General features: G+C 38.1%; 1 protein-coding gene across 4 annotated transcripts in view; it reads left to right on the top strand.

The window, feature by feature from the left end:
- Positions 1 to 14134, top strand: part of TAB2 (TGF-beta activated kinase 1 (MAP3K7) binding protein 2) — a 92188-nt gene that overhangs the window by 17057 nt on the left and 60997 nt on the right. Inside the window, exon 2 of one of the 4 annotated variants that reach the window (XM_045499980.1) lies at positions 11069 to 11217. The exons of 1 other annotated variant lie outside the window; for it this stretch is intronic. The gene's annotated coding sequence lies outside the window, so the exon portion shown is untranslated. Of the gene's footprint in view, positions 1 to 10749; positions 11218 to 14134 lie in introns of those variants that run through there. 2 more of the 4 variants (XM_045499985.1, XR_006717632.1) reach the window with 2 other exon arrangements.

A 14134-nucleotide genomic window follows, 5' to 3' on the forward strand; every position in this document is an offset into this window, starting at 1 on the left:
ATTGTTGATGTGATAAATGCTTAATAAGTGTTAGAGGTTTATAGAAAACTTTTTCAATTATAACATAGCTATAAAATTATTACCAAAATAATAAACTTAAAACTTTATAATAATTATTGTTATGTTGGGGCGCCTGGGTGGCGCAGTCGGTTAAGCGTCCGACTTCAGCCAGGTCACGATCTCGCGGTCCGTGTGTTCGAGCCCCGCGTCGGGCTCTGGGCTGATGGCTCAGAGCCTGGAGCCTGTTTCCGATTCTGTGTCTCCCTCTCTCTCTGCCCCTCCCCCGTTCATGCTCTGTCTCTCTCTGTCCCAAAAATAAATAAACGTTGAAAAAATAAAAAATAAAAATAATTATTGTTATGCTTCTTTTCATTTGGCTTTCTTGACCCCACTCTTTTCTGAATTGTATCTAACTTTGACTCTTTTGTTGTAAATTCTTGGTCTTTAAGTCTCCTCTTTTCCTGCTTAGCACCTTTTCTGTAATTCCCTGGGTCATTGTCACTACCTTCTCCTAAAACTCAGTACTGTGTAATTCTAGAAAACCTATTGCCTGTCTTGAAGAGGCAATTACTGGGTGGGAGACAGATAAGTTTTAGACAGAGAACTTGGGTTCCTAGCATAGCATCGTCAGGCTATTTAGTTTTACTTGTTCCAGTTTCCCTGCCCTGCCACCCCCCAGTCTTGCCCCTCATTCACTCTGAATTCCAGTGCTGTTGGTCTAAGAACTTCCCTTTAGGAAAAGTCGTTTCTATTTGGTTATAATCAACAGTAGAAATTGTGTTGTATGGAAACCATCTTTGTTTCCTACCCACATTCCCATTATCCTCTTCTTCTTCCAGTGAGAAAGATTACTTAGAATAATATTTACCACCATCGCTCCTACCACCTCACCCCACCCCATCTCTGGGATATTGATACATAAGTTTTTATATTTCTTGAAATAAATGAGGCAACTTGGTAGAGCTCTTTGAAGAAAAAACAAAACTTTATGTAAGGTGTTTGTGATTAAAGCATTAATCAGTAGTGTAACACTTCATTCATCTAGTTTCATTGGTTATAAATATGCTACATAAGATAATTGATATTCATCCCAAAATTTTTTTTTATAGATTTTGTGTATAGAGATTTTTACAATATATATACGCTATGTAGGTTTTACTTGTGTGTGTGTGTGTGTGTGTGTGTGTGTGTATGTATACATGTATTTAGTAGCTACAAGTATGTTTCTTTATAATGTTTTTATATGATGTACTACCTTCTGAAATAGGGAACATTCCCCTTGCTCCACACTTAACCTGTTCTGGAAGATAGAAATGGCTTCTTGTTCCCAGAGCTTCGGAATGAAGAGTCAGAAACCCTAGGTTCTAGTCCAAGCTCTAACAGTAAATTCCTGTGTGAGATATTTTGTTTTTTTACCATTGAATCCATGGTATCTGGAATAGTGTCTGGCATGCAGTAGGTGCTTATTAGCAAATATTCGTGGAATAAATCATTGTTTTATGTCTACATTAGCACTGCTTTCCTGATTTATTACTTGGGATTCAGTACTACCTAGTAAATAAGCTTCTAAGTTTTTAATATAATAGGAGTATCTAGGTTCTGACTGAGGCGAACTATTTAATTTATATTGTCTTTTAGTTGCTTCGTGGAATTTTTCGCCTTCATGATGTATCTTCTTATATACTTAAAGTTGTCAGATGATTTTCTTTTTTTTTTTTTTAATTTTTTTTTCAACGTTTATTTATTTTTGGGACAGAGAGAGACAGAGCATGAACGGGGGAGGGGCAGAGAGAGAGGGAGACACAGAATCGGAAACAGGCTCCAGGCTCTGAGCCATCAGCCCAGAGCCCGACGCGGGGCTCGAACTCACGGACCGCGAGATCGTGACCTGGCTGAAGTCGGACGCTTAACCGACTGCGCCACCCAGGCGCCCCCAGATGATTTTCTAATACTTCATTTAATGAGAAGTTTCCTTACCGATTACATTCTGTTTGTCTATATTATATGTAAGCAGTGTCTTATTTACAAGGATATAGCCCATGTCCCCAGGGATCTTATAACCTAGATGAAGAGACACACAAGTGAAACTAGAAGACTGATTAAATGTTAGATCATGAAGCACTGACCTACAGGTACAGTGGGAGTTCTAAGAATAGAGAGATCCATGTGGGTTGAAGCAGTAGCAAAAGAATTCAAGAAGGAGATGAAACGAATTGGTTTTGGAGAGTAAGTCAGAGTTTGATAAGCATCGAGATGGAGAAATGACATTCTAAGCCAAGGCAGTAGCGTAATCAGGAAGGAAAACTGGGTTAAACATGTTCAGACAAGCCCGACTGGATTCCTACGGGTGTGAGGACGAGTGGGAAATAAAGGTAGGTGGATTTAGTAGAATTTTACTCTAGGTTCCATGAAACCGAAGAGGTCTGAGGATAGAATTTAGAGGGATCCCTGCACTTAGATGAGAAAAAAACTCCACATCTTTATGTTTTCACTAACAGAAACCTGTACCTGCAATTTAGCATTTTCTTCTGACAGTCCCGTATTTACAGTGGTTCAACTTAATGATTTTTCAACTTTCTGAAAAAGAGATACACATTGAATAGAAATCTCACTTTAGAGTTTGAATTTAGATCTTTTCCTTGGCTAGCGATTCCCAGTGCTGGACTCTCTATGCCGGGCAGTGTCAGGGAGCCGCTGCCCCAGGCAGCCACACAATCACGAGGGTGAGTGACCGGTACACTTACAACCATTCTGCACCCGCACGGCCATTCTGTTTGTCACTTTCAGTACAGTAGTCAATAGATTACATGAGATAGTCAGCACTTTATTATATAGTAGTCTTTGTGTTAGATGATTTTGCCCTAATGAGGTGTAAGTGTTCTGAGCACATTCATGGTAGTCTGGACTAACCTGTGATGGTTGGTGGGTTAGGTGTATTCAGTGCATTTTTGACTAACAAACAGTATTTTCAATTTACAGTGGGTTTGTTGGCACGTAACCCCATCATAACTCAAGGAAGATCTGTACTGTGATTCTAAGCAGTAAAGCAGTGCCTATGACTTTATTACTAATGGTAAAAGCACAGGGATTTTCATATTACTTTACAGTTGTTGATATCTCTGAATATAATTTACGCAGGTTAATAAAAAATTATGGTTATTAGACTTCTAGATTTTATTTTGTTGAGTGTTAATAAAGAAGCAAATATATATCTATATCTATATGTATCTATATCTATATATATCTATATGCATCACCAATACAGGTTTTAAAAAAAATACTTGGTAACTTTCAATATAATTGGTTTTCTTTGTAATCACTTATGCATTTAAAACCATCCATATTTTAAAAAATAATTACACTTTAGTGAAATTGGCTTTCTTTGTAATCCTATGTATTGTATTTTATGCATTTCAAACTATTCTGAGAGGATATTTGTAGCTTTCTTCAGACTGCCAAAGGGGTCAATGGCACCAGATCTAGTGAAACCAAACAAGAAAAGGCCTTGAGAACCCTACCAAAGAGTTTTAGTTGAAGTGAATAGTAGAGGAGGAACCTAATGAATTTTTCTTTTGTTTTTAATTACAGAATAAATACAAGTTAACTTAGAAGAATTTTTAATTTTCATTAAGTTTTAAAAAGAGGGAGTTCTTTATTTTACAACTATAGATAAACATAAGTTTACAAGGCAACCAAAACTTGTATAATCCCACACTCTTTATCCTTACCCTCTTACCGTGTATCTGTTCCAGTTTGTTAAGTTTTTGTGCAAAGGAATGAAATATTTAAAGTGGTTAGGTAGGAGCATTTCTTAATCTGCTATACTACACTGGGTCAAGCGGGAAGACTTTGGTGTCAGGGAGGTAAGCTGTGGGTCTGGTCAGTTAGATGCTGGATGATTGGGATAGTATGGGTAGCGGTAGGGGTGGGCTAGAATTGGCATTGCCAGGAGGTATTAAGAAAGAACTTTAAAGGGGTTGGTGGTAATCATGGTGGCCGAATTGCATGCAGTAGTGTAGGGGAAAGTACCAGAAAGTTAAGAAGAGAGTGCCTAAATTAGGATTCCTGGAATAATACTCTACAGGTTCACAGTGCTTTATCTGTAACCCGAGGCCAGCTTTGTGTTTTAGAATTTGAAATTCTTTGAATTTTAGAAAGGAAACATGACATTTATATTGTATATTATGTAATGCCCCCAACAAGGTCTGAGGCATCACCCAGTTATTAAACCCTAATTATTTCTGCAGTGAAGCATGGAAATAGTCACAGTAGGCTAACTAAGCCTATAAATAGCCTTAAGTTAGTAAGTCAGTTCAAAGCAAATTTTTGCCACTACCAGATGAGGTTTTTTTTTCTTAAGATTTATTTTTATGTAATCTCTACACCCAATGTGGGGCTTGAACTTACAACCCCGACATCAAGAGTCACATGCTCTCCTGACTGAGCCAATCAGGCACCCTGTGCAGAGGAGTTTCGGCATGAAGTTTCATGGAAAAAATCTTTTAAGTACTTTTAGATTTCAGAACTATGGAAGTAATTGTAAACTGTATTGATTATAACATCCAGTGAAGAGAGTCTTAGGAGTTGTGTTTTGAGGAATGTTGATTATGAAATGGATGAAATTTGAAAGAGAGGTAAAGAAAGGCAAGAGAAGCATTTAGGTGACTTCAGTTTTCAGGCTAAAAAGAGAATTACTACTTCTGATAAAAATGGGAAGCTGAGGAGGGAAGCGAGTTTGGGCAGGATTTTAAATTTAAGCTTACTTCCCTTTTATTTTTCAAGTGTTCCATATTGGTAGAATGAGCTTGAAAGTTTACAAGTGGAATGTACAATTTCCTTTTAAAATAAGCTCTTAACACACTGTATACATTGTTTGTTAGCTAACTTGACAATAAATTATATTTTAAAAAATTAAAAATAAAATAAAATAAGCTCTTAATTTTCAGAACTCACAGTCTCTGATGTTGAGACATTAAAGTACTTCAGGGTTGAGAGTGGTTGAAAGGTGTTGTTCCTGGAGCATTAAAATTGTGGCCCTGCTCACTGGGACAAAACCTGGAAAACAGACTGAAAAGGAGTAGAGTAAGGTACTTATACCATGACAGGATTCTTTGTGTGGCTGAACCATTAACGTGGCCCTATTTGTAATGATGTAAACACGTACAGAAATGGCAGCTGCAGCTGCAGCGTGGTAGCTGATGCACTTTGAATGCTTACCGCAGGCCGGGCACTGTTCTAAATGCTTTACAGCAAGCAGTCTCGTGCCTCTCTGCCTTGTAGTCCGGGTCATGACTGCATCTGGGTGGGAAGCGTTAGCATAGCTAGCGGTATGATTTTGATTCCCAGTTCACCTTAAAAATCTGGAGTGAGGGGCGCCTGGGTGGCTCAGTTGGTTAAGTGTCCGACTCTGGGTTTCGGTTCAGGTCATCATCTCACGATGCGTGAGATCGAGCCCCGCGCTGGGCTCTGTGCTGACCGCGCAGAGCCTGCGCGGGATTCTCTCCCTCTCCCTTCCCCACTCACATCCGCGCACGCGCGCTGTCTCTCTCTCTGTCTCTCTCTCTAAGTAAATAAATATTATTAAAAAAAAAAAAAACAACTGACCAACTTCAAATTCTATACATTTAGACAAATTTTAAACATAAAAATCCAGAGTATGGATAATTCATGAATATGTAGAATTGAGTAGGTTTCAACTTTATTGCTATTCTGTGATTTTTTTTAATCTACTTTGATAAATGAACTCCTATTAATATTGTCACATAAATAACATCTCTTAGAAATAGGAGCAGACAAGTCTTTAATAGAAATAGAAATAAGGACAGACAAGTCTTTAGCAAAAATGAAATAAGGTCCAATAATTACTCTTAAAATTTAATTACTTAGCTATATCTACTGTACATACATATATGCATTTACTTTACGATTCATAGTTTAAGAAGGCAAATTTTGTCTTAAACCTTTATTCAGATTCTCCCACTGACTTGTATAATACAAACTTGAGGTTTTTTTTTTTTAATTTTTTTTTTTAACGTTTATTTATTTTTGAGACAGAGAGAGACAGAGCATGAATGGGGGAGGGTCAGAGAGAGGGAGACACAGAATCCGAAACAGGCTCCAGGCTCCGAGCTGTCGGCACAGAGCCCGATGCGGGGCTCGAACCCACGGACTGCGAGATCGTGACCTGAGCCGAAGTCGGCCGCTCAACCGACAGAGACACCCAGGCGCCCCCAAACTTGAGGTTTTTAATTAAGTAAGGACGTCAGACTAGAGTATATATAAGCGTCCTTTCAGTATCAGACTCTACGGCTGTGAATGTTTAGATTTTATCCAGTAGAAGAGAAGGACTGAACTACACCTTACAGGAGATTCTCCTTCGATTATGCTGGAAACAGTGCAGAAAAGGTGCCTGAGGAAGACGTGCAAGGACGAGTGTCAAAACTCTGTACCACATAGTTTTGACAAACCAGAAGCACAGAAATAATGATCCTAGAAAAATGAAGAATGTGTACACTATTGAGCAGAAAAATTTTCAAGAAAAGAGTGATTAGTAATCATTCAAATTAGTAATCAGTCGGTCAAGTTAATAGAATATAGAGGAAAGGGGGTCTCTGGGTGGCTCAGTTGGTTGAATGTCTGACCCTTGATTTCGGTTCTGGTCATGATCCCAGTGTCATGGGATCAAGCCCCACGTCAGCCTCCATGCTGAGCGTGGAGTCTGCTTAAGATTCTTTCTCTCCCTCTGCCCTTCTCCCCCATTCTCTTCCTCTCTCTCTCTCTCTCTCCCCCTCCCTCCCTCCCTCCCTCCCTCTCTCAAATTAAAAAAAAAAACAAAAAACAAAAACATAGAGGCAGGAACCCTGTACCTGGAGTTAGAAAGCCACGGATACATTTCTGGCCCTAACTCTGCCACTGATTGAGGTTTTGATTAGTAAATTACTTAATTTTCTAAACCTTGCAAAATGAGAATAATAACTACCTAGGCTTCCTCACTGGTTTTTCATGAGGATCAAATGATATGATGAATTAGAAAGTACTCAAGAAAACTTAAATATACTATGGAATTAAGTTACTGCAAAATGGTGGATGACGATCCTGAAAAGGGTATTGTATTTGATGATTTGAATAAAACTATGATCAAGGGAGGAAACTTGGAGGCAGATTAAAAGAAAGTTGAAGCCATAGTATAACTACTCTGTAGAGGAGTTTGGCAAAAGGCATGAATGGTAAGACACAGGTGGCCTAGCATAGTGTGTTCTTTGCTTACATTGCTAATGCAGATTTTGGTATGTATGTTTGTGTTTCTCACTTGTTTAGGAGGATGTAGGGGGCAGAAACTGTAGCTCATTCTCTTTCCTCAGTGCCCTGACTACAGTAGCAATTTTAATAGCTTTGTGAAGACATACTTGTTACAGGGCTTAACTGGTAAGGAAATACTTTGTGTATTTCCAGTATATTGTATATTGTATATGCCAGTATATTATATATACCAATTAAGGTAAGGACATACATCCACGAGTTTATACATGGGTGTATGTTTAAGATGGTTAAGACTCAAACATGTTCATAGGTTGAAGGAAGAACGCCAAGCCCCAGATAACCATTTCAGAGCTTAGAGAAAAAAAACGTAAGCTTCCCAGTTGTTTGTACAGAGCCAGCATAATATGATAATAAAATATGAACATAAAAGAAGAATACACACCAATCTCCCAAAAGTTGGGACATTAACAGAATAAAGCGTAACCAAGTAGAATTCACTCTAGAAATGTAATGATAAATTCATTCATGTTTAGTGGGTGAGAGGGGATTATGAATATCTTGAAGGATACCAAAAAGGGGGAAATCAACATTTATTTCTAATAATCCTTAGTGAAACCAGGATAAATGAATATATCTAAAATTTTACATACCTCAAACCACAAGACTGCATTTTGTTATTAGACATGAAATACTAGAATTTCTATTTTAGTGTTTAGTGAAATACTAAATTCCTTTTTTAAAGTCATGAATCAAGGAAGATCTGGCCAGTGTTACTATTCTATAACATTGTCTTTGGAATACAATGCAAAAATTAGACCAAAATACAAAATAATTGTTGAAAGGGAGGAGACAAATTTATTATTTGTAGATGATCTTGTATATCTGGAAAAGACAAAAAAAGAATCAACCTACACATTACTATGAATCATGAGGTTTCATTATAATAGCTAGTAATAAAATACCAAACATGAAAACTAACTGTTTAAAGTATTTTTCTAGGGGCGCCTGGGTGGCTCAGTCGGTTAAGTGTCCGACTTGGGCTCAGGTCATGATCTCACAGTGTGTGAGTTGGAGCCCCACATCAGGCTCTGTGCTGGCGGCTCAGAGCCTGGAGTCTGCTTCAGATTCTGTGTCTCCCTCTCTCTCTGCTCCTCCCCGCTCGTGCTCTCTCTCTCCTTAAAAAAATAAACATTAAAAAATACATATTTTTCTTGGTTCTTTAAACTGAAAGCCCATCTGTATGGGTTAATGAATGGGAATCCTCATTCTTTTTTTTTTTCCTAAAGTTTATTTACTTAGAGAGGGTTCAAGAGAGAGAATGAGAGAGAGAGAGAGAGCGTGCGCATGAGTTGGGGAGGGGCAGAGAGAGGGAGAGAGTGAGAATCCCAAGCAGGCTCCACACTGTCAGTGAGAAGCCTGATGCTAGGCTGGAGGTCACAAACTGTGAGGTCATGGCCTAAGCTGAAATCCAGAGTCAGATGCTTAACCAACTGAGCCACCCAGGTACCCCAGGAATCCTCATTCTTAAATACTTTTTTTAATTATTTTTTTTAATGTTTATTTATTTTTGAGAGAGATAGAGCACAAGTGGGGGAGGGGCAGAGAGAGAGAGGGAGACACAGAATCTGAAGCAGGCTCCAGGCCCTGCGCTGTCAGCACAGAGCCCAACACAGGTCTCGAACTCACAAACTGAGATCATGACCTGAGCAGAAGTCCCTCACTTAACCTACTGAGCCACCCAGGCACCCCTAAATACTTTGTTTGTTTTTTTTGTTTATTTTCCTTCTAGGGAATACACAGACAATTTAATTCTATCATCTCTAAGTAAATTGAAGTGGGTTTTGAATAGACACTTTCCATGTTAACTTTTAAAAAATATTTTGAAATAAAGTTGTAGCAGTAGAATGACTTGAAGGATTTTTTTTTTTTTTAATTCTTTGTTACTTTTGATACTTGCTGTATTACTTGGTAATGCTAGGAAAGGTGTAATCTGATCTTTGAACCATATTTGGTAAATAGTAATTTTGTATGGAACCCGCTCCGCTGTTCTATCAGTAAGAGGAAAATTATTGCCCAAATGTAAGGCTTTTCTTTGCCCTTAAAGCATTTCCTGACTTAAAAACCAAGTTATATCATGCGTGGATTCTTTTTGCTTTTTAAAGTACACTACTCCAGATCTGTAACTTTTTAACGAGATGTGTTGACAAAGGTACTTTCTATTTTATTTGGAGGGAGAAGAATTACATTGTTTACCTTGCTTACCACTGATTCCCTTTATGTTCTAAATGTAAATTGTTATATTTGTATTCATTATCAGCTCTCAGAATTGAGCTCTCTGACGCATTTCCTTTGTAGTGCTGAAATCAATGTTGATAAATCAGTTGTGTCTCTTAGGATGTGATGCAGTTGAGTTATTTAAACCTGAAGCTTGTTACACACTAGTATATATGAAAATGAAAACTTAGGTAGACCTGTATGTTTAGAATAAAAAAATGTGTTTCACTCTGTAGTAATGCAGAAAAATTGATTATCTACGGTGTGCTACGTTGTTAGCCACTTGTGTACTTTAGCTAATTATCTTGACAGTCTAGTAAAATGAGGTGTGGTATCCAACTTGATAGAAAAGAAACTTCTGCAGAGAGTTTTAGTCCAAGGCCATGCTGACACAAGATTTGAACCTAGATCTGTCTCTGCCAGAATTTTTTCACTGACAATATGCCATCGTGAAAGATGGAAAATTTACATTTTTCTTAAAAACTATTTTGATTCTGTTTTGCTTTGCTGTGTTGCTAGTCACTAGAAATGCAGGGAGTTAGTTCTTTGAATCCTTGTCTTCACTATTATTATTATTATTATTATTATTATTATTATTATTATTTTGTCTTGTTAGCAGTTCCCACAATCTGCCATCATTTGACAGTAGCAGAGAATTCAATTCATTTTGAGTGCTGTGGCATTTGTTTCTTAGAGAAGCTCCCTCGGGTGCCAGCTCACCAAGTGTAAGGGCATCCTTGCCAGGCTCTCATGCAACAATCTACCATTTTTAATATCCTACCATTTCTGTAACCTCTGTAGTTGTGTGTGTGTGTGTGTGTGTGTGTGTGTGTGTGGGTGTGGGTGTGGGTGTGGGTGTGGGTGGGTGTATTAATATGGACCCAACAAATTTATACCAAAAAGATTGAACCTATTTTGGTAATGGAAAAAGAGAATTTCCAGTGTGGTTAAGAACCACATCTTATGAGCTGGGTTTTTTTTTTTTTTTTTTTGCCTCCCACTTTAAGAATTACCAAGTATTTTTAAAAATTGGAACTTGAAATTCAGTTCATTGCTTGGATGTATTTCTGAAGAAACCTCTGAGAATTGATTGTAGGAAATCAGGGGAGCAGCTAGAAGACAATTGGAAATGAGATAGTGAAAGAAGAGCAAAATGACCTGAAAATGAGGACTTTACAATTTTAATTTGACCAGTGAAAGTGGATTTGCTGTTTTTCTCTTTCGGCTATTGTCTGTGGTCCCACGTTGGACAGTCTGCTGCTGAAAGCGATCACAGGTCTCACGAAGGCCACTGTTTCAGTAGCTGGAACTGGAAGTCGAGAGTAGAGTTGGGTAAAGAAAGACAGTGACTTAACTCATGTAAGTGGCATCTTCTGGGAACTTACAACTTAAGAGATCCTTTTTCCACCTCAGAATATCTCCTGTGAGACGCACTGGGGACTACATCATTGCCATTAGATCTCATAGTGTTACCTGGTCACGTTTCTCGTTCCGCCTGCCTCTAGTTTACTCTAGTTTCTCTTCTGCTTTCAAGGCTCCAGACCCAGTTCCTGGACCTGCCCTGGAAAAGAAGTATCCGGTAGAGATGAGCTCACTGCAGTTACTTAATTAAAAATTTGTAAGCTGCAAAAATGGCAATGGGCCAACCAAGAACAGCTACAATTTGAATTTTTCTATTTCCAGGTATGCTAAAGTCCACGGCACCAGTCAAGCTTAGCCTGTGTAACTGCCTTACTGTGACATCTATAATAACCAAAACTTTACTTTCAAAATCTGTGGTCTTCTTGCTTTCAAGTATGGTAACATTCCTAACATCTAGGTAACATGCAGCCACTCTTGACTTTAACTTACTTTTGCCTGAATATTTCTGATTTAACTTGTTTGCTAGTAGTAGCAAACTAATGCAAAAACAACTTAGGAAAAATAAATTGGAAATACTATTGAGTTAGACCCTGTAAATGTGCAAAAACTACTCTGTCTTCAATGAAAAGTAAACATTATCGACAGCAAAACTGTCTTCCTTTAAGAGGTTCACACAGAGTCTGAGTAGTGCGTGGAGTTAAATAAGTGAAACTAGTTCTCTCAACCATTCCACGCAATGCATGTCTTCGCACAGAGTCAGTGTTTTCTTCAGCAGTTGGAAGCAGAACCAAATAATGCATTATATAGTACTTGTACATAAAGAGTTTAATTTTAAATGTAAGTGTGTAACTAATATTTGCTGTAATGATACTTGGTTATTCAAAATAAATCCAGTAAGAAAGTCATAAGTAGATTAAATTGTCCTGGAATATAACAACAAAACCAAAAACAGGTTTCCTGTTGCTTAAGATTTTAATGGAGTGAAAACTACTTATGAAGGATTCGAGGGCTGAGGTCAGTTAGCTTTTAGGGGCATTTATTGCTTTTACCAATTTGTATAGATTTAGAAACTGGATTAATCCATGAAAGGTGATTTTATTTACTGAATGGGCAGATAACCATACCTATCTTTTGTTTTTAAAGTTCAGTTTAGAAGAATTGATCAGAGAAATTTTATGTCCCAACTGTGATTTAATTTTTTTTTAATTTTTTTTTTTTAACGTTTATTTATTTTTGAGACAGAGAGAGACAGAGCATGAACGGGGGAGGGTCGGAGAGAGAGGGACACACAGAATCTGAGCTGTCAGCACAGAGCCCGACACGGGGCTCGAACTCACGGACTGCAAGATCATGACCTGAGCCAAAGTCGGATGCTTAACCGACTGAGCCACCCAGGCGCCCCTCAACTGTGATTTTAAAAGATGATTCTAATATCCTAGCTTCTGCTTCAGAAATTCTCTCCTCCACTGTTATTGTATAATGAATATGTCAGCCAGTCTAGTCAGCATTGGGTCCCTGATTATGTCCCACATGATTTGTTTGGTATTGAAAGGACTGAATCTCACTGAGTGTTGTATTAGGACCGGAAAGAGAGCTACTATCAGAGTTATTACAGGATCTTTACTGCCGATGGGTGAATTGGGGGAGAAATTGAAAAGAGAATTGCATTTGAATTTCAAGTCTTGTTTGTTATCACTGGGAGGCTGTTAGTAATGGTGAAATTTTTCTACATTACTGAATGCAAATTTTGTGTAAAACACTGTACTAGGCCCAAAGGGATGTGCAAATGAATAAACTTTGCTTTCGGTGAGCTCACAGACAAGTAATACCAAAGAAAGTACTATAATAGGAGTGCTAACAGTATACGGGAGAGTACCAGATAGAATCAACTTTGTGGGGAGGGTAACATTTCTACTAAGCCTTGAGGGATAGATAAAAGTCTTTGGAGAGAATGGCAACAATCTAGAAACCTTAGAAATCTAAGTTATGGAAATGAAAGTATATAGGGGCACCTGAGTGGCTCAGTCGGTTAAGCTTCCGACTTCAGCTCAGGTCATGATCTCATAGTTGGTGAGTTCGAGCCCCACATCAGGCTTGCTGCCATCAGCACAAAGCCCTCTTCAGATCCTCTGTCCCCCTCTCTCTGCCTTTCCCCCACTTGCACTCTCTCAAAAATAAGTAAACATTTTAAATGTTATTTACTTCTTTAAGAAGTAAAAAAAAAATTTTTTTTTAAGTGTATAACACATGTTCTAGAAATTGTGAGCAGTCCAGTGTGCCTAGAGAACAGTGGAGTACAGGATGTGATAGAAGACGGAGCTGTGTCATACTTTTGAATGTCAGGTGAAAGTTTTTGGACTTAATTCAGTAGCAGGGAATGGGTATCCACTGAAGATTTCTTAGCCTTGGTGCACTTAAGTCCGTGAGTCTTTTGAAAAGCTAACTGTATTAGAATCATTGGCTTGATGAAGTTAGATTTTAGCAGCAGTGGTACCTCATTAAGGACACTTATCGTTATATGTGCCAAACGTGTGAAGAGTTTTTCCTGCAGTTTCTCATTTAATCCTTACTACAGGAATGTGCGAAGTAACTGAAATGATACGTGTTAGGCATTTAGCATAGGACCTGGCCCATAATAATGGTGAACCAGTAATGCTGAACCATAGCGTTTATACTGTAAACTTAGAGAAAAGTGTTCTTGTCCACCTTTATGTGTTATAACTTTCTATAAAAGTATTGTGTTTATTGAGGGACTCTTAGGCTTAAGATAGTAACATTAAACCTCTTTTTTTACAACCCCCTACCTCTTTTAAACAATTAAACCATCTCATTGGTGGATGAGTATTTCTTCCTCCATTTGAGAGTAACTCAGCATTAGTTCACGTTGAGTTAGCCTTTGGTTGAAAATCAAAGGGAACTGGCTTTTTTGTTTTAACAGGACTGAGCATAGAGCTAGTCATGCACCTAAACATATAGCCCGTATGTAACATTTAAATCAAAATGTAACTGTAGATCTCATCTTGTCAAACATCTGGAAGATTGGTAATTGTTGTAGCTGTTAAGTCTAACAGTAACAGTCTCAGCATAGATAACATAGGCTTTAAGTTATCTTAAAGTACATATAGTTGGCTAAGTATAGGTATTTTCAAATTATTCTACTTTTACTCTCCTGCTCAGGTATCAGAATACAAATACTGATGGACCATCTTCCATCCATGTAACCTTGTACCTGGCCTCG

Source organism: Leopardus geoffroyi, chromosome B2, assembly GCF_018350155.1.
Source record: "Leopardus geoffroyi isolate Oge1 chromosome B2, O.geoffroyi_Oge1_pat1.0, whole genome shotgun sequence".
NCBI classification, from domain to species: domain Eukaryota; kingdom Metazoa; phylum Chordata; class Mammalia; order Carnivora; family Felidae; genus Leopardus; species Leopardus geoffroyi.